General features: G+C 40.7%; 2 long non-coding RNA genes across 2 annotated transcripts in view; both read right to left on the bottom strand.

The window, feature by feature from the left end:
- LOC143138377 (uncharacterized) overlaps positions 1 to 675 on the bottom strand; it is a 741-nt gene extending 66 nt beyond the window's left edge. The window contains exons 1-3 of the long non-coding RNA XR_012990181.1: positions 527 to 675; positions 347 to 415; positions 1 to 247 (exon numbers count right to left, since the gene is read on the bottom strand). The exon at positions 1 to 247 is cut by the window's left edge and continues 66 nt beyond it. This is a non-coding gene — a long non-coding RNA (uncharacterized LOC143138377). The remainder of the gene's footprint in view (positions 248 to 346; positions 416 to 526) is intronic.
- Positions 676 to 1,129: 454 nt separating this feature from the next.
- On the bottom strand, positions 1,130 to 2,006 carry LOC143138376 (uncharacterized). Its single transcript, XR_012990180.1, has 4 exons — positions 1,902 to 2,006; positions 1,684 to 1,764; positions 1,296 to 1,403; positions 1,130 to 1,195 (listed from the first exon to the last, which is right to left on the bottom strand). It is a non-coding gene; the product is annotated as an uncharacterized LOC143138376 (long non-coding RNA).
- Between the last annotated feature and the right edge of the window lie 9,096 nt (positions 2,007 to 11,102).

The following is an 11,102-nucleotide window of genomic DNA, read 5'->3' as shown; positions in this document are numbered from 1 at the left end:
ATACGGCAATGGGGATTTTTTCTTTTGTCTTAATATCACACATAGACTGTAAAAACAACAATGTCTTGTTCACGGCCTTTGGGTATTCCATATTGAAAATTAAATAAACTGCTAGCAATGCTCCAATGCCCATCAACACATCTTCTGGTGTTACGACATCTTGTCCGTCCATGCAAAGTGTAATGGTGGTGTCTTCCTCAAAGGGGTTGCCTCTCATGCATAGGGTAGGTGTGGGTGTCTTGGATATCTGAAAAGTACAGAATAACAGTATTTAGAATGGGGATTGGTGATATTCAAGCCCATTGAGGGGAAGTTTCTAACAGTGTCAAATGACTGGTACTCTTACCTTATCCACAAGGTATGAGCCTGTCAGGATTGTCCCCAAACAGATATGGCCGCTCTGCTGCAAAGAGTCCTGAATTTGAACAATATACTGGATAAGTCTTATAGCAGTAATAACATACTTGTAATTCCATACAGTTTTATAGCAGTAATGACATGAAGTGTAAATCAAACTTCTTAATACCTTTGTATTTGTAGGTTGTCTCCTCACAGGCCTGATTTAGTGCAGATTGGTACTTAGGTCAATGTTATGCAGGTGCTGAATTTCAGAGAAAACCTTTAAAAAGATAAGAACAAATTACATGTTTGCTTGGCAGAAGAACATCTGAAAAATAATTTGCAGTGAACTAAATGGCAAATGTTAACTCACAGTTCAAATATGGTGTAAAGCTGGGTATTCAGTAAGGATTTCCTGTGTGGAGTGGCGTTGAATAAATGCCACTCTGTCACTGATTGTTCTCCTTATTCTGTTTTCAATCGTATTTAGATCAGGGTTTACTTTTTAACACTCCTCCTTCATTTTTGTCTCATTGTCCTGTAAATGTTACATTCAATTTAAAGTAAAGGTCAATTTGGTTAAAGAAATGTAATAAGTATTAATATATGGTGTTTAATCATCATCTGAAAACTTACATTGGATTTGGATTCGCTTTCATCACCAAGAACATCTACAACCTGTCAGTGTAAAAAGATCATCAGTGAACATATGCACACGCACGCACACACACACACACACACACACACACACCATACACCATACCTGAACTACAGTGTTTGCATCCTGGTTGCAGATATCTGTGTGAATAGAAAAAAAAATAAGTGTGGTTTCCCTCACATTGGATTGAGTTTTGTCCTGGAATCAAACTGCAATAAGGATCAAAGTGAAGTGTAATTCTGAAAGCTTCTGCTTGAGATACAGATGCATTTTGCTTTGTGAGGAAAAGGTGACTTGCCTGTGATGAATTTTGCCTTTTCCCATACTTTGCTCGATGGTATCCAATTTCAGGAAGGCTCAGTGGGATTCTTTCCTTCTTGAATTTGTTTTTAGCATTCCCAACCAACTATAATATGAAAGGTTATATAAACCAATTAGCCTAAAGGAAAATTCAAATGCAATGCCCTGGTTTATACAGGTGTTAAGCAACATACCAACAGAAGTGAAGAGTGTCATAGGCATACATGATTCAATTGCATCTGTAAGTGAGCAGACTACAACAACCTGAATACCCCTGACAGGAATATCCCATCCCATTATCCCTACTTGTTAGGTGCCCTAAAAAAGGACCCTCACTACAGCCAGTAGGCCTAACTGTATGTTTATTACTTTAATAATCTACTTACATGCATATCCTGGTCCTGTGCGATCCCGGAGGAAAGGGTGCTTAGATACAGCAGCAGCACAAATGTCATGATACTGGATACCTTTGAAATTAAACATAGAGATGGAGTAGCCTATATTTTAAATGACTTAATGATTTAAATGACTGGTTGTTGTTTTGCGTGAATGCAAATGAAGAACAGTAAGTAAAGCTGTAGGCTACCTCATGCTACACACTTACCACATAGAAATTGAATCAAATAGGACCTGTATAATCTGTGTGCAGCAGTATGAACGTCAGGACTTTCTCCATTAATGTTAGCTTTCATTTCAGGAGCGTTGGAAACACGGGAAGTTGAAAAGTCTTTGCTGAAGGAGTAAAATAGACAGAATATTTGGCTAACATTCAGTTTAAGCATAGCATACAAGCCAAGGCATAATGCTATCTTATAACTTTAAAAAACCAACGGTAGGCTAAATAAGGCTGCTAAGCTCTAACGTTATGTTAAACAAAAAGTTAAGGTTAACGTTCACGAACGGTGACACGTTGATCTTACCTTTAGTTGTATGCTATAGCCTATAATGAGGTCATGGTTAAAACGTCTCGTTTCCATTTAATATGTAGAATATGTATCATTTAAGGTATAGTTTCTGACAAACGTCAACATTAAAAAAGCTTGAGATAGGGCTGTCAAAATGTTGCACTCACCTCCTGTAGTAACGTTGACTCAACTGTCAAATTCTGTTGCCATTTTTAAAGAAGATTCCACACGCGCGTCATCGCCTCGAGCAACACCTGTGTGCCCATCGAGTTATCCGACCGTGTTCTGCTGCTATTTTGGCATAGGCAGTAGGCCTAGCCTATGCTCGTCTAGTTTTTCAAAATAGTTAATTACACACAATTAACAAAACACCACACAAGTAGCTGAATGCTTCAGATCTTTTGCGCAATTAAACACTAGTCAAACTATAGGCGATTACTCATCAAAACTCTTATTTTGTTGTCATAGCCTATCACAGGCCTAGCATCATATTATCTGATTAGGTTAGCCTATGTTTTGAACCAGTTAGGCCTAGGCTACACAGCAATATAGGCCTGTAAAAGATAAATTCAAGAAAATTATTCTTTCTCAGCTGGAGATCCTCCAGGAACCTTGATTAAATTGGGTTCTTTGAGGAACCTCCTTTCATACTGAAAAATCGTTAAGGTTCTTGCAGAGACCTCTAAGAGCATCAAGGCACGTTTGAGTTCTCAGAAGAGCCCCTGGGTTCTTGGAGTAACATTGAGGTTCTTCAAGGAACTATCCAATTTTTACAGTGTGCATGGCCACAGGCCTGCAGGAATGAATGCTATGCACACCGATCTACAGACACCCTGTGCACAGATGGAAACATTCAAAGCCTTGATAATATTTGTCAGTTTCCCGGGTTTGTTTGTGCATTGGTCAACTAAAAATTTAGTAGCCTATATAGTACATCTTTACAACAACAACGCCTAATTACGACCTATTAATTTGGACAACTTTATACAGCCCTATAAAGGCTAAAGTTACCTTTAGTTTTGTTCCAATTTACCGCTGTGTATGGATTTAAACATCGTGTGCGCTTTAACATCAGCCTATAAGCATTATTCCAGCTGCGCTAAGGTTTTGACAAGCACCACAATTTTGCCTACCTTGTTGTAGCCCAGCGTTTCTCAAACTGTGGGTCGCGACCCACTACCGGGTCGCGGAGACATGCAAGGTGGGGCGCGAACTGACGTGAAAAACAGGAGGTTTTTTTATTTATTTTTTATCTGTAGCCTGGGCCCAGGTAGCACCCGATGCGCAATGGACGCACTGTGTTATTCACAGGGAAGCGCTCGTGTCAAGGCAGCTTAGTTAGTCCCGACCTACATGAGATTTTGAACGTTGTTGTGAGAGTGGTGAATTTCATCAAAACCCGGCCCTTAAAAGCGCGTCTATTCTCCACACTTTGCGAAGAGATGGTAGCTGACCAAAAGGCTGTATTGTTTCACAGCGAGGCAAGGTGGCTTTCCCGAGGTAAAGTGCTGTCGCGCGTGTTTGAGCTCTGAGTCGCCTCTTCTTGGAGGAGGAGCGCATGTTTGAATCTGCAAGCACGTTCACTAATGAACATTTCTTGACGAAGCTGGCCTATTTTAGCGATATATTTGATATATCTTAGCGATACATTTGAGTTAAATGTCCAGTTACAAGGCAAAGACAAGCACCTACCTCACCTAGCAAATAAGATTACTGCATTCACCAAAAAAACTTGAGTATGGGACAGGCGCCTCGATCGCGACAGTATTATGCCTTTGAGATTTCTGAGCGAAATCGCTGAAACGTCTGATTGGGAGGCACTCTTGTGATCCATGTATTAAACAGTAGGCCTACATCACATCCCTGCAAAGTTTATTTCAAAAATATTTCCCAACCAGCAGTGCTCAGTATGACTGGATTATGGATCCATTTAATGCAGCATGTTGGCATTTCATTGACTATATTGTACAATGCTGTATAATGGCCTATGCTTCCTAATATGTTGCTGGAAAACAGAAATATGTGTGTTATGGATTTATTTATTATTATATCTGCAGCACCAGCTGATTTTAACTCTGTTGTCATTATTTCAATAAATTTGACAATTTTAAGCTTGACCTACCACTTTCTTAGAGCGATGAGGGACAGGTGGGGCTCGAGAATGCCCCCTCAAAGTGGGGAATGAAAGAAAAAGTTTGAGAACCACTGATCTAGTTTGTTAACTACCACAGTCACGAGTTGCTTTCCTGCTTAAACAAAAGTTGTGCGTGCATTAAGTTGATGATAACGTGTTTACAAACTCTACTTTACATAAAATATTGTAAATAGCCTACTGTCATGCAGTTAATGGGATACTGTGCAGAGTTGGAAAGTTAGGTCAACTTGGAAACTGTTTCTCGTTGAGTTGTCTGATGGTAAGGTACAGCCGTAGCTTACACCTGCAGGAGCGCTTGCTTGGGCGCCTGTGTTGCGTAATGCACTTTGCTCCTCTCATCTATACGACGCAGTTCCCATTTCTCCAAACCATACATAATTACAAGGACAAATATTGCTACACGAGGTAAATCAGTGTGGTGTCCGATGTGAAAAAATAGGTATAAATCTAGCGAACACATTTCCACGAATCACGGATGTGTTGATGTCATAAATTAGGAAATATTAGAGGACTTAATGAGACGTGATGTTGAACTGCATGCCGATGCTATTTAATCCAAATGCCCCAGCAGCAGCACGGGAGAGGAGAGCTTATCTAAAAGATCTGCATTGTCTATACTCTATAGTGAGGTAGATTACATGGCAAAAACACCATGCATTCATAACCTCGTGATTCAGTGAGAGTGATCCAAAAACATCGGAAAGTGACATTTCTGTATTACATTTTGTCAAGAGGAAAAATCAATAGCAAACTGTTCCCAACTGACTATAGCGCTGTGAACTGTTCCTGGCTGTGCCTGGCAAATCCGCCATCATAATAGCAATCCACTATGGAACAAGCGTGCCTGTTGTTAAAGGGAATGTGAGATGACGCTCTGATTGGTTAATTGCACGTTACGCCTAAACTACATCCATGAGTAATGTAGCTACTACAGGGATTAAAGTGAAAAAAAATCGTTTGACTGAACTTTTTTCAGGCCATAAGTCATACGTTGTTCATATCTACCTATAGAGATAGCACCCCTTTTGCGGTCGCGACCTATTGGTTTTTAATGTACAAAAAGATGCAAACAGCAAAGTAAAGGGAGTATTCGCCTTATTCACACGGCGGCCATTGTTTAAACCATAGGTTCTCAAAGTGCAGCCCGGGGGCCAATGGCGGCCCGCGGAAACATTTCTGGCGGCCCGCGATAACATCTGATAACATCTGTAAAACTGTTAAAAATGTACAAATGTACTGTGTGCTTTGAAAAGAATGGATCTTAAAATGATCTGTACTTGAAATGGACTGCAACCTGAACTGTTATATCCCAAATTTGTCTGTTGAGGGTAGAGAACCGCAGGGATTGTGTGTGCATTGCAATTCTTCTTAAGTTTTTCACAAGTTTTGCCAGGTTTAGCCTCAGTTACAGTATGAATTAAAATGTGTTTAATGCAATAAATATAAACTGTAGAGATGCAAACTGGTCATTAAAATGATTACAAATGGGATTTTTTTTTCCAGTTTATTTTTTTCTTTTTCTCCTCCCGCCCCTTTGGCGGCCCTCAGTTCAATGTTGGGTTCCTGAATTGGCCCTCACCAATCAAAACTTTGAGAACCCCTGGTTTAAACCAAAACGAGGCTACAGGGTACACTTACTATATAATTAATGCCACCTACAGGTGAATGCATAGAACATAACAATCCTATGGTTTGTGTACCCTGTAGCCTCGTTTTAGCCACCAATGGCCACCATGTGAATAAGGCGAATTGAGAGTGTTCTTGATTGAGATTGAGTTTTCCTGATGAACAAAAATATATTTTAGTACCATCCCTGACCATTGCTGATTAGCCATTGCTGTTCTTTTCTACTGCAGCAATATTGTAGAAAGGCTTTAACACACTCTTATTTAATTACTTCAGGCCAAAAGTGTTTAAAGGGGAGATTTTTTTCTTGTTAATATGCAATTCAACACCAAGTAAAATCTATAAAATCAAGTTTGCAAGACTTCCCATTTCCTCGTCAAAGTAACGAATCAGAACATTCTAGATATTGTTCATATTTCAATTTGTTGCCTTATCCACATTTAATGAAAACATGGTAATTTTGAGTTTTACAGACAACTCAGTTTTCCAATGAGCAGCAATACTGTGTGTGCTCATGCAGGAGGTCTGCGCATTTGATAACGACAATCAGGAGACGGCGCTTTTGTCTTCAGCAACAGATTATATAAGGTTGACAAGAGGTTGCGATGTGGTGAAGGACAGGTCGTGTTGCGCTATGAAAGAACATGCGTAGCCTACTTTCTAAAAGTAAAAACGGTCAGCCATAGATACACGTAGCCTACCTCTGTCGTGGTGGCTAGTTGCACCAGGTAGGGAAGATGTCCTGAAGTGCACGAACGTTAACCTTATGGCGGTCTTCTGATTGGTGGCGTGCTAAAACGTTTTCCTATTGCATCCATAAACAATTTTCTTGCAGCGAACCGCGCAAAAGCAAACCCCTGGCACTTTAATTTCTTTACACCATGGCTTGTTAGTTCTCCTCCGTTTCCAACAGCTGCCCATCTCCATTTATTTTTTAACTTTTGACACCTGCCTTCCTTTAGCAACAACGCATCCATGACAGCTAGTGGCCTTGCCAAATAGACGCACACAAATCATGACGCTAATATGCGAGGTTCTGGTAGGCCTACTGGTTATGGTTTTGTGCTATAAATTAATAATATTTTATAGAAAAGTTTTAAGTTGACTATTTTAATTGCATGGTTATTTTTTGTCAACATACACTGACAACCTACTGTCGTTAAAAGTGAGGCCTAAGCAAAATAGGCTAAGGCTGTCTGTGCGTCACAAACACGACTGACCCCCTTACTCGACAGTTCGCGATGATGACAATATTATTATTATTTTATGTTAACACGCCCGGTCAAAACCTTCCGTCGCAAATTGTGAAAAACATTGTTGTCATAACAGACGGGATAATAAATTGCATAGGCTACGGTTTATATTGCGTCGCTTTACACATAATGTTAGTTGCATTGATTAAAAACTGTAACAATAATAGTAGCCTACGGGTGGCATAGCAGGCTATCTGTTCAAGTCATAGGTGACATCCAAAATGAATGACCTCCCCTGACAAGAGTTCGCGATAGTAAGAAATTGTCTACATTGATGCACGGAAAGAACACAGCCTACGCTTCTCATATCCAAAAAAGTTAAACGGATTGGCCAACCTCATCAGCTGTCTCGATTGTGTCACTATAATCCAACTTTTAGACCGTTATAGTCCTCCATACGTGTTCTTTTTTTTTTAAGCAAACGCTTGAGACAAGTGTGTAGCTACAACATAAACAAAGCGAAACTCATGGCTGACGTAGGCTATCTTCTTGAGCGGTCACTGATTGAGACACAGAAAGTTCTCAAGAACACTATTCGGTCTTTAAACATTTACCTAATATTTGTAGTTGCCTTAAAAAAGGAAAAGAAAAGGGGACAGCCCCCCCCCCCCCCCCCCTCCTATTTTTTTTTCTCATCGGATCTGCATCGATCTCAAATATGACATTTCTAAAATCAAATTGACGGAAATCCGTCATACGACGGAGAACTTTAATCCTTGCTACTACAGACCACCCCATTTTAGATTTGCGTCGGGCACAACAGTCATTATACCGCCGGTAAAATAGAAACAGCGCCCAAGATCCGCTCACAAAGCGATTTGCGCAAAGTCAATTGCGTTAAAGTGCAAGATAGAGCCCTAAGTGTCATTGTGTAGTGGAAACACTGATCACATGCCTCTAGTGCAGCTTCACTACTGATCACATGCCTCTAGTGCAGCTTCACTAAAGATCTCTGATCACATGCCTCTAGTGCAGCTTTACAGATCACATGCCTCTAGTGCAGCTTCACTACTGATCACATGCCTCTAGTTCAGCTTCACTACAGATCACTGATCACAAGCCTCTAGTGCAGCATCACTACAGATCACATGCCTCTAGTGCAGCTTCACTACTGATCACATGCCTCTAGTGCAGCTTCACTACAGATCACATGCCTCTAGTGCAGCTGCACAGACCACATGCCTCTAGTGCAGCTTCTTTACTGATCACATGCCTCTAGTGCAGCTTCACTACAGATCACAAGCCTCTAGTGCAGCTTCACAGATCACATGCCTCTAGTGCAGCTTCACTACAGATCACAAGCCTCTAGTGCAGCTTCACAGATCACATGCCTCTAGTGCAGCTTCACTACAGATCACAAGCCTCTAGTGCAGCTTCACAGACCACATGCCTCTAGTGCAGCTTCACTACTGATCACATGCCTCTAGTGCAGCTTCACTACAGATCACATGCCTCTAGTGCAGCTTCACAGACCACATGCCTCTAGTGCAGCTTCACTACTGATCACATGCCTCTAGTGCAGCTTCACTACAGATCACAAGCCTCTAGTGCAGCTTCACAGATCACATGCCTCTAGTGCAGCTTCACTACAGATCACAAGCCTCTAGTGCAGCTTCACTACAGATCACATGCCTCTAAGATATAATCTCTGATGAGCCATGTGGACTGGCAAGGTAATACCACACAGTTTCATGCAAATAGTAGGCTATTGTAGCCTGGAGGACCAGACCCAATCTGAAAGATTATATTAAGGGTCTGGCCACGAATAATGTAATGGCCCAACTCAAGGGGCGGCACCAAGCACGCATTTGAAAATTCCGGACTTCGACACAATTGGATAACACTACGTCTGTCATTTGTTTAGCTCACCTCTGGCCCGCCTATACTAGATACACAGATGTGATTGGTTCCCTGCGATGCAAGGGGCAAAAGTAACGTGCAACATTACTCATTGCCAGAGTCTCTCGCTGAGCAAATTGATAGTGTGCTCCCGCAAGAACTCTGGATTCCAGGGTAAGGCTATTGCTCAATTACCGTAAAATGTATAACTTATAAATTGCCGCACAGCCATTTCTGATTCTCCGGGTCACGGAAGAGCAAGTTGCAAGGCCGACAGACAGGTAAATTACATCTGTGGAAGGCGTACGATTGTCTGTTACATTCATTTCAAAAACTGACATAGGATGCCATTAACCCTTAGAACCCTATGCTGTTTTTAGGGCATTTTCACTACCTTTATTCATAAGGATTTATTCTGGTCATTGTAAGTGCCACACACACATATTATATATTGTTTTTTTCAGCAGAGTCTAGGCTATCCAGATCTGCCATCATTTCATGTATTAGTACTAGCATTCTTATATTCTTATATTTTGACCTGTATCTCACCACAGCAAGCTCATAGCTCTACATGCATTTCGTGTGTGTGTAGGGCAGACTGTCCTGAAACGGGCAATATAATTGCCATGTTGGAGGGATACTCTGGGGCTGAGCAATTTACAGAAATATGTGGTGTGTGATTTATGGAAATAAATGCCATTTTTTATTTAGCGATGAAAAATGACCATTCTGCGCTCCATATCTGTGACACAAACTGATCTGACCTGACTTGACCCAAGTTTGCCTGTTAGCATGTGTGACTATGGTGTTTGCACTCATGATGATTCTCAACTTTTTACTGCATTGCCATGAACAAAGTAAAGGCAAAAAAGGTGTTTCTTTGTTGAACAAATTGGGATGCAATGTGAGCCTTGAATTGGATGCCATGCAGGAATTTGCTAGGATCTCAAAACCGGATTATGAACATGTTTTGCCATAGAGAAACACACGATAGAATTGGATTATAAACATGCTTTGCCACAAAAACAGACAAAAACGTGGGGTAAGTTCAGCTATATGAAGTTATTATTTTGCTGTCACTTCGTCTGTTTTATAATCCAGAAGGATGTATTTGGTATCAAATGATAGCTCTGTGTCTCCTCTTTCATCTAACATACGTGGCATATATATCCGATCACGGGTCCGCGAGTAATTACTCCTCCGAGAGTAATGGGTGTGCAGCGTTGGTTTGTGTACATGACGTTAATATTTTGCAGTCACTTCGTCTGTTTTTATAAGCCAGAAAGATCGATATTCATGGTACCAATGGGTAGCCCTGTTTCTCCTCTTTCATCTGATATGCTTGCCATATCTATGCGATCACGGGTTCGCGAGTAATTCAAACGAAAGTAATGGGTGCGCAGGTGAACGCAGAGAAGTATAGACTGTAAATATGATGCAATTTGATTTAATTTCATGATTTTTTTTTTATTTTCATACTTGGTCGTACAGACAAGTGCGTAGTCTCTTTGGAAAGCCCCACTTCTTCTCTGTCATTAATTAAAGGTTTTATCTCGTTGTGATGAACAGTCGCGGAGCAATGTAACAGAGAAGAAAGGGTGTGTTTTTTGACGCACTTTGCGTCAATCGGGTTCTAAGGGTTAACGTCAAAAACTGACATACCTTTAAGGCAGGGATTCCCAAACTGTGGTACGCGAGCTGCTTCGAGGGGGTACGCAAGATGAAAAGGGCTATAGCTGACAGGTGTAAAATGAAAATTTTAAATCTTTTGTAATTAATTCATGAATAAATACATAATTTCGAATCAGGTCATAATGATATGGAAACATGAAATTAAAGGATATCATTTATAAACTCTGTATGTGTTCATCAAAAAAAAGGGCAGCTTATTAAACATGACGCCTGGAATAGCTAATAGAATGCGTTACTTTTGAATGCGTTGGATGGTCCGTGGTCCGTGGGGGGAAAGTTTTGCGGATATAACAGGTTTTTGAAAACAACAAAAACAGAAAGGAGGGAAGGAGCAA

This window comes from Alosa pseudoharengus, unplaced genomic scaffold, assembly GCF_046254945.1.
Source record: "Alosa pseudoharengus isolate Yale_2024_CS ecotype anadromous, Long Island Sound unplaced genomic scaffold, YU_APseudo_1.1 YU_APseudo_1.1_scf_21, whole genome shotgun sequence".
NCBI classification, from domain to species: Eukaryota; Metazoa; Chordata; class Actinopteri; order Clupeiformes; family Clupeidae; genus Alosa; species Alosa pseudoharengus.
Note: the sequence above shows the minus strand (reverse complement) of the source record. Positions and strands in the feature narration are given on the sequence as shown.